Source organism: Homarus americanus, unplaced genomic scaffold, assembly GCF_018991925.1.
Source record: "Homarus americanus isolate GMGI-L3 unplaced genomic scaffold, GMGI_Hamer_2.0 scaffold23617, whole genome shotgun sequence".
Classification (NCBI taxonomy): domain Eukaryota; kingdom Metazoa; phylum Arthropoda; class Malacostraca; order Decapoda; family Nephropidae; genus Homarus; species Homarus americanus.
In genome coordinates this window covers 2465971-2486081 of record NW_024720711.1, presented here as the reverse complement: position 1 = coordinate 2486081, position 20111 = coordinate 2465971, and the positions used below count along the sequence as shown (strand labels likewise).

Here is a 20111-nt window from a genome sequence, read left to right as displayed (position 1 = left end):
CAATCAGAAAGGCCTAAATTAAGCGGGAAACTATGACGTGAAACTTCCAGTCAGAATGCCTGGATAGCACGGGAAAGTTAGTTGTTTCTCCTCACGACAGATGGCGCTTATTAACAAATGTAAACAAAGGAAATTTTACCCAGACAACAGAAGCTGAAGATCTGTAAGTCTCCTGTGTTCTTAGTTCAGTATTGTCGAAAGCCAAAAATGCTGACATAGGTCCTTCAGTCTGCGTTATTTCTCTTAGTAATGTTTAAATCCTGCTCGTGGACTTTTAATGGATAACAACAACAAATAATAATAATAATAATAATAATAATAATAATAATAATAATCACAACAACATACAGTACGAACTGGAAATACTTACCGTCACCATAAAATTACCCCCAAAATATGTATAATAAATATTGCAGATAAATAAATGAATAATAATGAACACTGGTTGACCAACACCATACAATAGATCATAGCAGATTTACGCGGCAGTCTTTTATTTTAGTTGTCGCTCTGATATAGAAAACGTATTTCATTTAATCATTTAGAAATCACGCAATATTAAAACCAGTATATATCTATATTCTTTTTCAATTCACAATATTTCAGGGAACAGATATTCTCATTTTTTTTTTATTAGAGCCAATATAACAGAACAACTGAATATATGATGTGATGTAAATCTTTTGTGTTTATTAATGAAATAAATAGCAGATGCGCGCCAGGTTGTATTCTCACAGGGACCCGGAACCCCATGTAAACATGACCCCACCTTTGTATTCTCCTGGTAAAACTACTCCCTCTTTCCTATAATTCCTTATCAAAAACACTTCTGTAAAATAATTCATATAAACCCGTTTTTTTAAAATCACAGCGATAACTAAAATAAAAACTCCGGGGCGTAAAGTTTGTTACTTGATCGTAGTCATTTTTTAATTATTATTCATTCATTTGTTTTGGCTTTATTGACTATTTTATAATGGACTTGTTTCTGCCGATAGATCGTAACTCCTGGCAATGATGGACGTGGTTTATTATTATTATTATTCACAAAACCACTATGAACAACACAGACAATGAGGGTGGGTAGTAGGGGTGCAGTAGGGTAGGGTGGAGGGTATGAGGGGTCTAGGGGGGGTGGTAATGAGGGAGGAGTGGATGGAGGGGCGTGAGGGATGAGGGATGTGGGTGGAGGGGCTGGGACGCTGGCCTAGTTAAGCCAGTGTTGTCGTCACGGGTGGTGGTAAAACTGTCTCTTGTGTGTCAGAGAGAGACTGCCTCACCTTCCCTCCCTCCCTTACGTCCATTACCTTCCCTTCTTCACTGCGTGTGTGTGAGAGAGAGAGAGAGAGAGAGGGAGAGGAGAGGGGGAGAGGAGGAGAGGGGGGAGAGGTAGAGAGGTAGAAATATTCACCTCCGGCTTGCATCTATTAATATAGACTGTCACCGTCACCATGACTTCTACCAGATCCCAGCTACCACTGCTACCACTACTGCCACCATTATACCTATTACAACTACTATTACCACCATTACATCTACTAATACCACAATTACCACCTTTACCAAACACTTGCTACCACTTACATCACCATAATCAGTACTACTACACCAATACTACTACTACTACTACTACCACCTTTACTACTCCGACCACCACCAGTACTACCACTACTACCATTAATACTACCACTACTACGACTACCACCACCATTACTATTACTACTACTACCACCCTTACTTAACTTGGCCTCCAGCCTCCCCCAATAGCCACACCTTCGCCACCATTTTATTACCTGAATATTAAATATCCTAATCCATAAGTAGCTATCCTATCTGTGTTGAGTTAGTTGAGCCACAGATCTATACGGCATTCAGTGACAGTAGCCTCATAGTCAATATCTGCAGCTGTTGTCGGCTTTGGCACGGATGCTCTCGTTCCCCTGAGGCAGAGCAAAGCAGACCTAAGGAGAGAGAAGGACAGTCGACATCTCATCCAGGCTGTAACATAACTTCAGGGCTGCTGCTTCTGTTAGCGTAGCACCTCCGCGAGTCTGGCGTAGAAGCATCTTGCACTTGGTCCCATCCCACCAGTGGTTGTGAACACCAGAGGAGTGAAGCTGCCTTGATCAACGTTTTGAATTCTCTCCCCGTATGCCCTTATCTTGTCGTTCTCGTTCCTCCTGTGTTCAGCATAGAGAGCTATGTTACGGTGACATGCGGCCATGGGATCAAAAATCCTGATGTCGAAGCAGGCTCGCTGTCTCCGCGTCCAGAATCCTCAAGCACTGACGTCAACACGGGCTTCGTTGGATGTGTTTGAAGTCATATGTTGGAAATTCCCACCGTCCATTACTACCACTACTACAACTACTACCACCAGACTCTTGCTATCACTTCTACCACCACAACCAATATTACTACTACCCCTACCATCACTACCATACCCATGCTACCGCAACTACCAGAACTCCTGCTACCACAACTAATTGACTATACTACCACTACTACCACTAATGTTACTACTGTCACTCCTGCGACCACAATTATCACTACTACCACCACTACCACTACTGTTACTACTACTACCCTGCTGATACCATAGCTATTACTACTACAACCACCACCACCACCACCACTACCTCCACGAGCACTACTACCCCGCCCACCATTTCGAGTTGCCACCACCACTAGTACCACTGTCAAGGAAAAAAGGGAAAGAGAAGGACAAACAGATAGCTAGATAGATAGATAGATAAATAGATAGATAGATAGATAAATAGATAGATAGATAGATAGATAGATAGATAGATATTGAGAAAAGAGAGAAAATAGATATAAAGGGAGCAAGAGAGAGAGAGAGAGAGAGAGAGAGAGTGTGTGTGTATTCAGGGCTGCAGTATCAACAAATCATTGGTTTGCACTTGTCGTTGCAGAAATTTCCATATCACAGAGTATTGGCCAAACAGATCACTCATCACCTATAGACAATCTTGTTTACCCTCGTCTGCAAACATCGTCAACGCTCCAGTGCTTGTGGGTGCTTGTCTACAGCCGTGTTTGCCTTGCGTGTAAACTTTCTCATCGTTTGTTTACAGGGGGAGTGGAGGGCGGAGGAGAGGAGAGAGAAGGGGAGGGCGGAGGAGAGGAGAGAGAAGGGGAGGAGGGCCACGATAGGAAGGCCAGAACAGACGAAAAGTAACACTTGGTAGGTTAGGTTAGGTTAGGTTAGGTTAGGTTATAATAAGACTAGATTAGGTTAGCTTATGGTCGGGTAGATCAGCTTATCTTAAGTTACATTGGGTTTTAAGTTAGGTTAGATGAAGGTTAAGCTAGTTAGGTTAATCCACAATCTCTCTGATATAAATCTCACTCACTCGCTCGCTCACAGCTTCTCTATTTAGTCTGGACAACTTCCTGTGCTGGCAGCTTCTTAAACCTGAGACGACTACTAAAAACACTCTAGTTAGTCCTGACACGACCAACACAGAACGGGAGCCCAGAGGAGGGGAAACTGCGCGGGTCTGCTTTTATTTATTTATTTATTTACATTTCCCCCGCCTTACTGGAACTCGACCTGTCATTTACGACGGCAAACATCACGACAAGGTAATCCCCTCATCTTAATCGGGGATGATAATCTGGCTTATTTGGACTCTTTAATAGTTTCAAAACAAAGTCATCATCCAGAGCTCAGAGGTGAAGGCATTTTTCCCTCGCACAGATGGTTTACTTTAATATCATCGGCTTTAGAGGTGAATAGATTATCCTTTCATCACTATAACCTGTGATTCTGACCCGGTAACTAACCTAACCTAACTTAAATTAATCTATACTTAGCTAATTTAACATAACCTAAATTAACCGAATTTAACCAACCTCAAACCTAAACTGCCCTAATCCTAAATTAACCTAACCTAAACCTTAACAAACAAACCTAACTTTATCTCAACCAAACCTAGCCCAAGCCTTTCCCTAATAAAACCTAACTAAGCAACACTGAGACCACCATATGTACACAAAACACACATTATCACACACGCCTTTGAATATGTGGAAACACTTGTACATTAAATCCCAGTTATATACGCGAGAACAGAGGCTTCAAGTTAGCCAAGTGAACCCATGAATTATGCATGTCGACTGCTTCACCCTGGGGACGTGGGTTCGACTCCCAGATCCGACAATTTGTTGGAACTGATGCTTGTCCAGTTTATTGGTACATTTGGTGGGTTTAATGGTGCCGAGGGGAGGAAGGGGGTATTGAGGGGAGGGGGGCACTAACGGGACGGAGGGGGCACCAATGGTAAGGGTACTGAGGGAAGGGCACTGAGGGAGGGGCATTGAAGGAGGGGGGCACTGAGGGGAGGGAGCACTGAGGGAGGGGGCACTTGAGGGGGCACTGAGGGAGGTGGGCATTGAAGGGAGGGGGCACTGAGGGAGGGGACACTGAAGGAGGGGGCACTGAGGGAGGGGCATTGGGAGGGGCACTGAGGGGAGGGGGTCTTTACTTGACTTGATGCCTGTAATAAGAATAAAGGGCTATTGCTTGCTGTTGGGTGAGAGGGTGGATGGTGGGGGAGGGGGAGGGGGGGGGGTGGTGGGTTTTAGGGGAAGGTAAATGAGGGTGAAATTTGAAGGAAAGTAGGAGAGTAAAAGTATCCGGGCTCAACCAGTTATGCTGTATTTAAGAATTCTTTGTTGATCTTTTATACTAGTAATTTAAGTTCTAGCTCTCAGGACTTTGGCTTTTTTCTCGTTTATGTTTCGTCATTACAGTAGCCAGGTTCTTTATATGGAGGTGGCTGAGCATCGTATCTTTTGCTTCAATAAAGGTGGGAGGAAAGGCAGCAGGAAGGGGGGCACTTTTTCCTCTCCTTCCATTGACTTCTGACCCTGTGTGTGTGTGTGTGATATGTGACGCCCTTATGACCGACGAGTATACTATATAATGACTGTCCCGTGACCAAACCTCGATAGTGTACCAGTTCAATCTAAGCTTAGAGACCAACAAAAGGAATCCAGATCACGACAATCAAACCTTACAATCACCCCCAGCTTACTCTAGTGACGTTATAGCATCTATAACAAAACCGAAGATCAATATTGATGTATTTCATCTATAATATCTTTCACCTTTAACCTTGTCTCTCACTTGTCATCCTCTCGACCAATCAGATGGCAAAGAATCAACGTATGCTAATAAGAAATATGAAAAAGCGTAATTGCAATAAAATAATAGACATTTACAGACAGTCTTAAATTTACCTAATAATAATAGTTAACCATTCACAAAACTACAACATACACACATAACAAGTTAAGTCAGACACCGTAATGACCATAATAACAACAACATCACGAACGTTAGTCAGCTGTTTTTTGCTTACTTGACATTATTATGTCTAGTGGATCCTTCTCTCTACCCGACCTTCCTGTTCTCTTTTACTCTCGTCTTGAACCCTCTCTCCTTTCTACTCTTCCAATCACACCCCCTCCCTTCTCTTCTCCCTCCTTTCTTTCTTCCCTTCTTCTCTTCCACCCACCTTTCCTCCGTCGCCTCTCTTTCCTTCCTTCCTTCCTCCCTCCCTCCCCGCTCTTCTTCCGTTATTCCTCCCACCTCTCTCCTTCCTTTCTCCCCCTCTCTCCTTCCTTTCTTCCCGCCCTCCTTCCTTACTTCTCTCCCTCCTCCCTCTCCCCTGCTCTTACCTCCCTTCCTCTCTGCTTCCTTGCCTCCCTCCCTCCGTTTCGTGGTGTCCGGCTGAGGGAAGGTTACCCAGCAACCAGAGCCTCGGCGCCCCTTACCTGCTGCCAGCCCCACGCCTCCCACACACCTGCAACATAGAAAGAATATATAAGTTCTATCGTTCACAGTCAGGGCAGTTGACAGACAGTACAGTTCACAGTTTGTCCAGTTCACAGTCAGTGCAGTTGACAGACAGTACAGTTCACAGTCAGTACAGTTGACAGACAGTACAGTTCACAGTCAGTGCAGTTGACAGTCAGTACAGTTGACAGACAGTACAGTTCACAGTCAGTGCAGTTGACAGTCAGTACAGTTCACAGTCAGTACAGTTTACAGTTAGAATGGTATACACATCCGTAATAGACTGGTACAATCGTGTATAGAAAAAAGTCGTCTTATCCGTTGTAGTTCACCTTTATTGTACACTGGTATATTTGTATGCATATATTTACCATAACTTCCTATTTCTACAGAGTGAGACAAAAAGACTACTTATATATGTACGAAAGGTGTTTATGAGAGAGAGAGAGAGAGAGAGAGATGCTGAACATACACTCATTGCACTCCCAACACACACACTCCCTCCTACTAAAGCCACTCTCACACAACCATTGTAAGAGTGAAAACGTATTTAAAGTCACACACACACACACACACACACACACACACACACACACACACACACAAGCTCGTATAACCAAGAGGAAGCCGGAACTGTCTGCACGAGGGAGAGTTGTACCTGAATACTGCGTGAAATTGGAATCTCAAACTTAATATGTTTTGGTTTGGGAGGATTAAGGTCGATTTTCAGTGAAGTGGCAACACCGGGGAGAGAGCACTGTCAGCCAATCAACGCTTAGATTTATAGAAGCGCAGGTTATGACAACATCGGTGTGAGGCCGTGCTTAACCAATCAACAACACGATTTTACAAAGGACAAACATATGGCAACGCTGATAAGAGGCCTCATTCAGCCAATAAACGTCAAGATTCTTTCCAGGCATAATATATGGCAACATTGATGAAAGGCCTCCATCAGCCAATCAGCGTTGAGATTTATACAGGAGCAACCAATCACAATAGTTATTAGAAGAAACTGTTAGCCAATCACGTATTAACTTTAGAGAAAATACAAGACCCACAGATAAATATACTGTAGAGAATAATGCAGTATCATCAACCTACACCCAGAGTATACATAGTGTGTCTTAACCTACACCCAGAGTATACATAGTGTATCTTAAACTACACCCTGGTCCACTACATTTGGTATACAGTACATCACAATCTGATTATGTTAGGTTATTTTCACCCCTGTATGTCTGTCTGTGCAATTAAGTCGTTAGTTGACGTAATAATTAGCAATGACTAATGACTGAGCCGACGTTATTATTGGAACCTAAGTATAAACAATTAGCCTAATGACACACGCTATATGTTACTGGCAGAGCGCTAAGGTGTCTGTCTCTCTCTCTCTCTCTCTCTCTCTCTCTCTCTCTCTCTCTCTACACACACACACACACACACACACACACACACACACACACACACACTCTTAAACAAAATCATCCCCCTCACTCCGCCACCTGGACCCAAATGCCTGTTGTTGCAAGCCAGTGTTAGCGTTGATCTTCCATCCCGCCATTGCTTTACTGTTGCTCGCCGTTAATGAAAGATAAACAGAAGACGAGCAACATCGCCCCCGCCAGCTGAACTTTTGGCGAGTGTTTGTTGCTCGCCCCGCTTCACCCCGCCCCGCCTCGTCTCACAAAACTGCCCTGCCGTTCCACCCGGCCATTCCTCTTCGTCCCGTTTCACCCCGTCACCCCACAAGCTTGCTTCACTAGCCTGCCCCGACCCTCCCTCCCACTCCACCCCGACAGGCCTTCTTACCCCGATTCGTCCACCCTCTGCCCAAACATCCCACCGAGGCCTCACCAACAACAACAACACCAGACACAGTACAGGTTCAGCTGGAGAATACCTGGAAGTTAATTAATCATCTCAGGTAGAGCAAGGGGGGCGGGGGGGCTGTAAGCAGTGGTCACGTTGAGAGAGAGGCAAAGTTAAGCCATAACCCCCAAGTGGCCCAAAATAGATAAATAGTGGACCAAGTTGAGTAATTATGTCCTGGACAGTTCTTTCATTATCCTCATGAATTTTAGGGAGACTACCAGGTCATTTCTTGTACCAGATCACGTCTTGTACCACGTCACGTCTTGTACCAGGTCATGCCTTATACCACGTCATGTCTTATACCAGGTCATGTCTAGTACCAGGTCATGGCTTGTACCACGTCATGTTTTATACCAAGTCATGTCTTATATCAGGTCATGTCTTGTACCAGGTCATGTCTTGTACCAGGTCATGTCTTGTACCAGGTCATGTCTTGTATCAGGCATGTCTTGTACCAGGTCATGTCTTGTACCAGGTCATGTCTTGTACCAGGCATGTCTTGGACCTTTAATGTGTTTCAGAATAAAGAGTAGAGAGAGAGAGAGAGCTAGCACAAGACACAACAGGAACTGGTGTGAGTCACGTATTTGTTAGGGACGGCCACGGAGCTCTCAAACTTATTCCTACGTGACCACTCTCTCTCCCTCTCTCTCTCCCCTACCTTTTCTACCTCTCGAAGGTGATCAATTCTCTCTCAATTTATATTTCTCTTCTTCTCAATGTAATCACTTCTCTCTCTTTCTCTCTCAATGTAATCACCTCTCTCTCTCTCTCTCTCTCTCTCTCTCTCTCTCTCTCTCTCTCTAAAAGTCACTACTTGATTCTACTCACTCTTGACTTTAAAAACACATCATTCTACACACTTTGATACTAAAATATTGATTCTAAACACATTTGATTCTAAACACTCTTGATTCTAAACACACTTGATACTAAACACAATTGATTCTAAACAATCTTGTCTTTAAACACTCTTGATACTATACACACGATTATAAACACTCCTGATATTATACACACGATTCTAAACACACTTCATACTAAACACACGATCATAAACACTCTTAATACTATACACACGATTCTAAACATTCTTGATTTGAAACATTTGACTCTTAAAACATTTTGGAAGTGTTACATCCTATTGTCTTGTCTCGTGCCTTCAGAATATAACACAGAGTTCGGTTTTGTTCCTGTGAATATTTCAGAGGTGATGCACGTTGATGTTTATTATTTACCTTTAAACTGTTGTAGGTGAGATACTGAGCAATATTCTGTGACAGTTGAGATACTGAGCAATATTCTGTGACAGTTGAGATACTGAGCAATATTCTGTGACAGATGAGATACTGAGCAATACTCTGTGACAGGTGAGATACTGAGCAATATTCTGTGACAGGTGAGATACTGAGCAATATTCTGTGACAGGTGAGATACTGAGCAATATTCTGTGACAGCAAAACAGTGTGATCAACAAATCGTTGGCTTATGTACGGGGTCATCAAAATAAAACGTATAGACTTAAACATATAACCATTTTAAATCTGAGTATTGTTTTTTGATGACCCTGTATAAAATATTAGACGGCCAGATGTGTTCAGAGGACAACCAAAAGGTATTATTTATATTTTAATTAATTCACACAAAATCCACGTTTGATGTTGATGACAATATTAAGGAAAAAAAATGTGAAAAGTTGACAAAAATTATATTAACGACGATATTAAACAGAAAGACAATTATGAAGTGTAAATCACTAAACAATCTTTGGAAATGTGATGAAAAATTATATACTTTTGTAAAAAAAATTATGACATTTTCCCCAGATCTTACAAATATCTTGAGAGATTATAAATTATCTGAAGAAAAACAAAATTAGTAGAGAAATAGAACCTCTGGCAACCCCCAGTACATGTCTACGGCGATGAGGTAGTCTTTGGGTTTTTGTATTTGCATGTGTATCTGTGGACGACCCGGCCGATCCCGTATCGGCCTCTCGAGTCACCTCAGAGCTCACCAATGAAGGTGACATCCTTAATAACTCGTATAATTATATCATAGCTGGATGATCGTCATCGATTCTGAGTGACAGCAAAGTAGTAGTACGTACGTGTTTCTTTATGTGAGATGTGTTAGTGTATGTACTGTATGTGTCTGTTTACATAAGGGACGCATTCATTATACCAAGTTAGAGAGTAAATAAGAGACGTTATACAAAAAAATTGATTTAGGTTGACGAGAGATATTATCACAGAGCACTTTGTTTAATAGGATATATTACCTGACTAATTTGCATAATGATAGAAGCATCCACGATCATTTTAATCCACCTGATAGATAATATTTATAATGTTTTTAATAATGGAATTATATTTTTCAGTGACAGTTTGTGTATAAAATTGAGTTAGTGGGTTAATTATGTTTTACGTTAGATTGAAGGTCCCCAGGGTTAATTAAGGTCAATTAATTAAGGTCATTATTTTTTTATAAAGGAATATATTATTTTTTATAAGGCAATATTGTTGGTTATTGTTAAGTGTGAGTTGTAGAAATTGTTACGTTACATGAATTATTATTATTATTATTACTATTATTATTATTATTATTATTATTATTATTATTATTATTTTATTATTATTATTATTATTATTATTATTATTATTATTATTATTATTATTTGTTTTTCTTATCATTATAGTTGTCTGCTCTTACCAACTCTCCACAACATTAGTCAAAAACCATCACAAAACTACTGGTGATTAATGAGACTAACCTGACCTGACCTAACCTAACCTTGTCTATGTCTGTCGGATAAGGTTTAACAAGCGCTCATATATACAGTACTTGTTGACGTCTGTCGTTTCCACTGTAATATTGTATCAATTATTTATGGCTTTCAACGTAAATTTCCTTTGTATATAAATATAGTTTGATCAGATTGTATTAATTTTAGTGTATTTGGGTTAGGTTAGGTTAGGTTAGGTTAGGTTAGGTTAGGTTCGGATACCTTCAATTAACTGTAATCAAATATAATTATAAATTGTAATTACCCACGCCAGGCCGTCACACAACCCACCCGCTGTGGTATGTAGACAAAACAAACGTGGAAACTACAAACAAACAAACAAACAAACAAATAATAATAAATATAAAGTATTTTCATGTCAAAGTTTATCATTTTATACTTTCACGAGAAGTATATTTTGGGTTATTAAATTAAAAGTCTTACAAAAATAGGAACTCAAAAAGGTAGTTTCAATAATCCTAAATCCAAACTACAGGTGTAATAAAAAATATAAAATACATTCAGGCCAAAGTATACAACAATATACTCAATAATTTTTTTATCTAGAGAATTGATAATACCCAAAGTTTATAAAAAAAAATAACCTTAAAAAAAAAATCGAAACTTAAAGAAAATTCTCCCCAAATCAGATAATTCAGAGACGATAAATTTCCTCATAACGATAATGTAGTTCCAAACTTTGTAAACTTTTCACCCGGTGGTATTTTTCCACCCCCCGTCCTCCTCCTCCACCATCTATAAAGTGTGTGTGCGGTGAGAACACTTCACAGCATCAAGAGAAGAGGATAGTATTTTGAGACGAATTGGTAACTGTTGTATTTGTATTCGTTTTCTGTTCTGTTAGAGGTGTGACATTTAGGGGAAACTATGTTAAAATGTCAGACTGTGCGTGTGTGTGTGTGTATTGAAAAAGAGATTTTACCTATCTTCCTCCAACACACTCACCTCCCTCCCATCCTCCTACATATTCTCCACCACACACCTCCCTGACTCCCTCCCACACGTGCTCCACCACAACCCTGATTTATGAGGGGTTATAGCAGGGTTGTGGGGCTCTCAGGCGGTGGCTATGACAAGGACCCTCGTAACTCACAAGATGTTTCCTATACCCCAACATCACAATATTGAGTCACTTTTAAAATTTGGTGGATCATGTCTGCGTCAGTATATTGTTTATGGGATTATATTCTTGAGGTTTAATTGTATTTTTTTTTAACTGATACGAAAGTTAAAGTGTAAATCTGAGACCTTACCTGTGTTTATTAATTACTAGATGTCTACCTGGTCAGTAACGTATGTGAGTTTATGCGATATGACAAACACAGACACAAGACATAAACAAACACAGACACAAGACGTAAACACACACAAGACGCAAACAGACACAAGACTCAAACACAGACACACGACGCAAACACAGACACACGACGCAAACACAGACACACGACGCAAACACAGACACACGACGTAAACACAGACACACGACGTAAACACAGACACACAACGCAAACACAGACACACGACGTAAACACAGACACACGACGTAAACACAGACACACGACGTAAACACAAACACACGACGTAAACACAGACACACGCGATATAAACACAGACACATCATAAACACAGATACATTTGACGTAAACATGCACACGCGACATAAACACAGACATTAATGACGTAAATACAGACACGCTGACGTAAACACAGACATACACATACATGACGAACCTGTTAAAAAAAAAATAAGATCCAAATGTACACAAGCAGTTTCTACAGACAGAAAAGTTAGTATCTGCTGAAGGTATACTTTATCATCACTGAGATCTGTTGTGGTGATGGTGGTGGTGGGTGATGGCTGTGGTGATGGCTGTGGTGGTGGTGGTGTAGCAGTGATGGTTGTGGTGGTGGTGGTGTAGTGGAGTGGTTGGTGGTGGTGTAGTGGTGATGGCTGGTGGTGTAGTGTGATGGCTGGTGGTGCAGTGGTGATGGCTGGTGGTGTGTAGTGGTGATGGTGGTGGTGGTGGGTGATGGTTGTGGTGGTGGGTGGTGTAGGGTGATGGTTGTGGTGGTGGTGTAGTGGTGATGATTGTGGTGGTGTGATGGTTGTGGTGGGTGTAGGGTGATGGTTGTGGGTGATGGCTGTGGTGGTGGTGTAGCAGGATGGTTGGTGGTGGTGTGGGTGATGGTTGTGGATGGTAGGGCGATGGTGGTGGTGGTGATGGCTGTGGTGATGGTTGTGGTGGTGGTGGTGTAGTGGTGATGGCTGTGGTGGGTAGTGGTGGTGTAGTGGTGGTGTGTAGTGTGGTGATGGTTGGTGGTGAAAAGTTATGCTGGCATTGTGGTGGTGATGGTTATGGTGGTGTAGTGGTGATGGTTGTGGTGGTGATGGTTATGGTGGTGTAGTGGTGATGGTTGTGGTGGTGATGGTTGTGGTGGTGTAGTGTTGGTGGTTGTGGTGATGGTGGTAGTGGTGATGGTGGTAGTGGTGGTTGAGGAGGTGCCACTACCCCCCGTCCAACACACAGTAATCCCCCTGCCACTACCCCCACCACTTCACCCTTCCTCCTGACTGTCATCTCACCTTCACTCCCTAACACGGGCCATTTACCTGGAGTTTTGACAATTAAATGGCACCTCAGGGGTCCGTTGGTAATTAGTCAGCAGGTAATAGGCAAGTGTGAGGTATGCAAGACGCTCAGGTGATGAATCTTGACGTAATTACCTGAGGAATGACCTTGTTAATTATTAGGTAATGATTTGTTGTATTTTATTATCACGACTTACAGGTGTGATGTCCAGGATGGTTGTTGTTGTTGTTGTTGTTGTTGTTGTTGGTGGTGGTGGTGTTGTTGTTGTTGTTGTTGTTGTTGTTGTTGTTGTTGTTGGTGGTGGTGGTGTTGTTGTTGTTGTTGGTGTGTGGTGGTGGGGTGTTGAGGTGTTGTTGTTACGTGCTGGTGTTGTTGGTGTTGCTGTGGTTGCTGTTGTTGCTGTTGTTGCTGTTGGTGGTGGTGTGGTGGTGGGTGTGCTGGTGGTGTTGTTGTTGGTGGTGGTGGTGTTGGTGGTGGGTGTTGGTGGTGTTGTTGTTGGTGGTGGTGGTGTTGGTGGTGGGTGTTGGTGGTGTTGTTGTTATCGTTGTTGGTGTTGTTGGTGATGTTTTTTGCTATTGTTGTCATTATTGGTGTTGTTATTGGTGTTGTCGTTGTTAGTTTTTATTATTACTATTATTGCCGTTTTCATTTTTGTTGTTATTATTATTATTGTTGATTATGTTGCTGCTGTTCATATTGTTATTATTATCATCATCATCATCATCATCATCATCATCATCATCATCGGTTTGTTTATTTATGTTTATTGCCTCATCTCTCACGTTTCATAAATCATTCCTCTCTTACTTTTTCTCTATGTCTTTCATAATTTTTTTCTATTCTCTCCCTCCTTTCATCCAGTTTTCTCTTCCCCTTCATTTACGACCACACATTAAGAGAGACAAGAAGAGACTTAGAGTAAGATAAAGAGAGAAGGTAATCCCTCACACGTCTAATTGATAAGTCTTATTGGGGCGAGACTTATTAGGGCAAGTCTTACAGGTAAGGTTTTTGTAAGTATGCTGGACCTCTTCCTACTGTCTCCTCTTTTCTCCTCTTCGTCCTGGTCCTTCCCTCTCCTCTTCCTTCTCCCCTCCTCCTTCTCTTTCCTCTTCCTCCTCCTTCTGGACTGACGAGGTATGATATCTAAAACCGATTTAGTCTGTACCCGATACCTGATGACGATAACAGCCTCTGTATGTCTGTTTATCGGACACCAAGATACACATCACAGACAGACAGAATTATATATCTATACAACATCAGTATTTGTATAAACATTCAAATATAAACATAATATTTAAATAGATGTTATACTCAACTTGTATAATCAGCCAATGAGAAATCGTCTTTAATTATATCGTTGCTAAGCCAATCACGACCTGCCCCCCTCCCTCGACGTCACGTCACTCTGGAATGCCAATTGGTTCCCCCGTGTGCATGTGTTTGAAATTTCGTATGCAAGCCACTCGCTGATTGGTTCACGGGCCATAAATAATAACACAGACGCTTGTAAACGTGGCGTTGATTGGTCCCGTAGGTTTTGTTTACTTTGACAAAATTAAAGGTTACAGTGGCGGGAAATGAAACCAGCGTGACTTAGTAAAACGTTCTGGAATTACTGTGTTCTCTTTCCTGTTCCTAATGAGAAAGAAAGAAAGAAAGAGAAATAGGAATAGGAATAGAAGAGAAAAGGAGAGGGAGAGAGAGAGAGAGAGAGAGAGAGAGAGAGAGAGAGAGAGAGAGAGAGAGAGAGAGTATAATCTCTTTACAGATGTTGTCTCTCTCAGCAGAAAAATGATGGCGGCGAACCTTCACTTTGACTCTAGATTTAGGGAGGGAAGTAATTTACGATGTTTCCAGGACCAGAGACTGATGTGTCGGCCTTCCTGGAATAGTGAGATGAAAAGGTAAACAAATTTCTCGCTTTCTCTTCTATTTATCTCTCTCTCTCTTCCTTTCTTTTTCTTTCTCATTTCCCTCCTTCCTTACTGTTTGTTCTCTCTTTCTCTCTCTCTCTCTTTTTGTCTCATTCTCCAAGTCCAAACATTGCTTGAGAGATAGAGAGAGATAAAGAAAGGAGACAGTAGGCATGTATGTATGTATGTATGTATGTATGTATGTATGTATGTATGTATGTATGTATGTACAGTATGTATGTATGTATGTATGTATGCATGTATGTATGTATGTATGTATGTATGTATGTACAGTATGTATGTATGTATGTATGTATGTATGTATGCATGTATATATGTATGGATGTATGCATGTATGTATGTATGTATGTTTGTATGTATGTATGTATGTATGTATGTATGTATGTATGTATGTCACAAACACAACAAGAAAATTCACCCCAAAACTCGTCTCCGTCAGATGATATTTTTCACGGATTTTTGGAAAATGGTCGAATTTGTGAGTAATGACTCGACTGCACTACAATAGAATCTAGAGATTATGGGGACCAGGGAGGGGGTGATGGGGGGAGGGGGGGAGGGGAGAAGGGGGAAGGCATATTTTAGTTACTGGAGGCAGAGAGGCCCAGTAAATATAAGTTCTCACACAGGTTCTTAGAAAGTCAAATTCATGCTGTTATACTAGCAAAGGTGGTGGTGGTGGTGGTGGTAGTGGTAAGATGGTGGTGGTGGTGGTGGTGGGTAGTGCAGGATGGTGGTGGTGGGTGGTGGTGTGGGTAGTGGCAGGGTTGGTGGTTGTGGCTGTGGTGGTGGTGGTGGTGGTGGTTGTGGCGGTAGTGTGGTTGTGGTGGTTGTGGTTGTGGTGGGGTGGTGGTGGTGGGTGGTGGTGGTGGTGGTGGTGGTGGTGGTGGGTAGTGGTTGTGGTGGTTGTGGTTGTGGTAGTGGTGGTGGTGGTGGTGGGTGGTGGGTGGGTGGTGGTTGTGGTTGTGGTGGTTGTGGTGGTGGTAGTGGTTGTGGTGGTTGTGGTTGTGGTGGTGGGTGGTGGTGGTGGTGGTGGTGGTGGGTGGTGTGGTGGTTGTGGTAGTGGTGGTTGTGGCGGTGGTGGTGTGGTGATGTTGGTGGTGGTGGTAGTGATGGTGGTGGTCATGTTAAGGTAGGTTAGGTTAAGTTAAGGTAGGTTATGTTAGCTTAGGTTAGGGTAGGTTAAGCTAGGTTAGATTAAGGTTAAGGTAGGTAGGTTAGGTTCTTGATCACAGACTCTCAAACAGACGTACGTACATAACTTCTCGTATCTGTTCACAAAAAAAATCAAGGCGTCAAAATTCCACAGAGACTCGACCGTGACTAAATGCGTTGTTTTATTCCATGTTACGGGCTAAAACAAACAAACAAACAAACAAACCACTACTGGATTAATGTCTGAAGATCCGGATTTGTATGGATTTAAGGGAATTTTTAAAGAGAGAAACGCATATTGTTTTGTTTTGTTTGTGGAAAGCTGCTGATGTACAGTACAGTACTTTGTTAACCTCGTAGGAGTAATAACGAGGTGGTGTGGCCGTGGTATAGCGAGGTAGTGTGGCCCTGGTATAGCGAGGTAGTGTGGCCGTGGTATAGCGAGGTAGTGTGGCCGTGGTATAGCGAGGTAGTGTGGCCGTGGTAGCGAGGTAGTGGCTGTGGTATAGTGAGTAGTGTGGCTGCAGAAGGAGGTAGTGGCCCTGGCATAGTAAGGTAGTGTGGCCGTGGTATATGAGGTGGCCGCGCAATAATGAAGTGAAAGGAGGGTGTGGCAGAGGAGCACAGATGTTACACAGTACACACAGTGAGGGCTGTGCCAAGGTCCCTCCCCTGCCAGACCCACCTGAGATAAGAACAGTACACCTGAGCTAAGAACAGTACACCTGAGCTAAGAACAGTACACCTGAACTAAGAACAGTACACCTGAGCTAAGAACAGTACACCTGAGCTAAGAACAGTACACCTGAGCTAAGAACAGTACACCTGAGCTAAGAACAGTACACCTGAGCTAAGAACAGTACACCTGAGCTAAGAACAGTACACCTGAGCTAAGAACAGTACACGTCAGATAAAGACCGTGTCATTATCATCATAACTACAAACTAATTTTCACAGGTAACGCATCATCACCTCAGCTTTTGTTCACTTTAGATGTAATATTTTGCATTTTCAGCGAAATGTTTGTTTTAGCTATACTTTGTGCCTCTCAGCTAAAAGTTGTGAACCTCAGCTAAAAGTAGTGCACCTCAGCTAAAAGTTGTGCACCTCAGCTAAAAAAAAAAAAAGATATCCCCTCTAGGTAAAAGGTGACACACTTCTTTCCTCACTACAGCTTCAAAAGTTCGTCCACCCTAATGTGTGTTGTCTGTTTCAGGGTAGACGGCCGTGTGGTGTCGTGACACAGATGTCCTCCTGCCAAGCCCTCAACGGCCCCACCTACCTCACGCACGCCTACACGCCCGCCCACGCCTCAAGGCCACAAGCTACCTCATTCACCAGCTGAAGATGGACTGCTCTAGGTCCTCCAACTTCCTTCCAATCTGCTTCCGGCTGTCTCTGTGGCTGTTTCTCCTGCTGTCTGTGAGCGCGGACTGGGGCGCTGTTTATCTTCTCGACTTAGGACCGGGTCTGCCTCACGGGTAATACTCACACCTCACCACCCAGCGGCTACTTCTCTACACTCATACACGTCCTCACACGTCAGTAGATCTTAACAAGTCCTCCTCGACCTGACTGACTGACTGCAGGCAGCTTCTCTTGAGTTCTCTGAGTTGTGTCCTGAATTCTCTCAATTTTTTTTGTGAGTCGACAATCAGAGATGAGAAATCTGAAGGGGTTGTTTGTACGGGAGAAGGAAAGAACTTTAAGCGTCTGAGTTGTGCTCCTTTCTGGCATTTTCTCAGAGTTGAAAGGGTTGTGAAATGGTCAGATACTTGTGATAAGAACAGGGACTTGTGAAAACCTTTCGCTGTGACCTATTTTTCACCCTTTTCACTCGTGGTACTGTGTGTGTCGGAGATGCTGTGTGAGGGAGTGTGTGGTCACGCGGCGTGTGGTAGAGGCAGCTGCTGTGGTAGGAGGGTGTAGAGGTGATGCTCACACACTCAGCGGTGGTAATGCCTGGTAGCCGTCGTGGTTCTATACAGTGTTGTGGTCGTCGCTTGCTGTGGTGTGCTGTGGAGAGTGGAACAGCAACGACAGCGCGAGTGTGTAAAGTAGTAAGCGTAACGGCGGTGCTGGCGAAAGCGCAGGCGAAGGCAGCAACGGCGGTGGTGGTGGTGGGGACAACAAATTCAACCCAAGTTCCCTCTCCGACAAGATGGCGATAGAACGTGGAAGAGGATCCTCACGACACTCCCACCAAAGCCACGTCCACAGCAACTACCACTACGTCAAGCCCTTTGGGGAGAAGGTGAAGGACTGTTGCCGTTCCACCATTGCTTTTATCTTCAGCAACGTGGGCGTGTGTGGGCTGATGGTAGGCTACACCATCATGGGCGCCTTCCTCTTCTCTGCCATCGAGGGTGACCCAGAAGTCTCCCTGAGCGCGGACCAACTAAGGAACCAGACCATCGAGCAGCTGTGGAACATCACCGTCATGTACAATGTTCTCGATAAACCCAACTGGATGGCCAACGTGAGCCAGATCGTCTGTGACTACCAGAAGGCGATCATCGACCTGGTGGGTGAGGGCTGGGAGGGCGGCACCACAACACCCAACAAGTGGAGCATTGAGGGAGGCTTTCTCTACTCCCTTACCGTCATCACCACTATAGGTAAACTGTCTTATCACCACCATAGTCGGTCATCACCATAGACAATCACCACCACCATAGGCAATCATCACCAATATAGTCAGTCATCACTATTATAGGTAGTCATCACCACTAAAGGTAGTCATCACCACTATAGTCAGTCATCACTATTATAGGTAGTCATCACCACTAAAGGTAGTCATCACCACTATAGTCAGTCATCACCACTAAAGGTAGTCATCACCACTAAAGGTAGTCATCACCACTATAGTCAGTCATCACCACTAAAGGTAGTCATCACCACTAAAGGTAGTCATCACCACTATAGTCAGTCATCACCACTATAGTCAGTCATCACCACTAAAGGTAGTCATCACCACTAAAGGTAGTCATCACCACTATAGTCAGTCATCACTATTATAGGTGGTCATCACCACTAAAGGTAGTCATCACCACTATAGTCAGTCGTTACCACTATAGGCAGTGGCAGTCATCAGCACTATAGGAAGCATTATTATCTACTAATACTCGTATGTAAAATGTATAATTAATTATCAGAATATAGAACAAATAATTACTAATTAATTTGTATAGTCAACACCTCTGTAACGCACCTTAATACCATACAGCAACACACCCTAACACACTCTTTAACACACTAACACTCATTAAAACACTAACACACTAACTCCCTCTAACACACTCATTAACACACTAGCACACTCTAATAAGCTCATAACACACTCTAACAAGCTGGTAAGTCAATTAATTACTGCCACAAAGTTATTGAAATAATTTGAATCTATGTCTGTCTGCCTGATGAGCCGTCACACACACACACACACACACACACACACACACATATACAGGTGAGTATGGGAGATAATGAGGCAGCTGACCTCCCTTCCTTCCCTCCCTTCCTTCCTCCCTGCCAGGTACCCTCCCTTACTTAAATATCTTCCTTCTTCCATCCACCCATCCATTTACTCCACTCCTTCACTCCCTTCCTTGCCTCCTTCTTTCCTTGCCTCCCTCTTTCCTGCCTGCCTCTCTCCTTCCCTTCCTACTCCCTCTCTCCTAGACACCTTCCCTCTCTCTCTCCCTGCCTACCCTTCCTTCCTTCCCCCTATTATACCCTCTCTCTCTCTCTCTCTCCCTGTCTACCTCCCTTTCCTCCCTCCCTTCCTCCCTCACACAGCCCCCCCTCCCTCCCTCCCTCACACCACAAAGGTATTATTGATTGACTTGGTGCTAAGAATGTGGGAGTTTTTGGTCAACTAGAAGAGTCATTCTCTCTCTCTCTCTCTCTCTCTCTCTCCCCCC

General features: G+C 43.1%; 1 pseudogene; it reads left to right on the top strand.

The window, feature by feature from the left end:
- Positions 1–20111, top strand: part of LOC121860837 — a 57385-nt pseudogene that overhangs the window by 29117 nt on the left and 8157 nt on the right.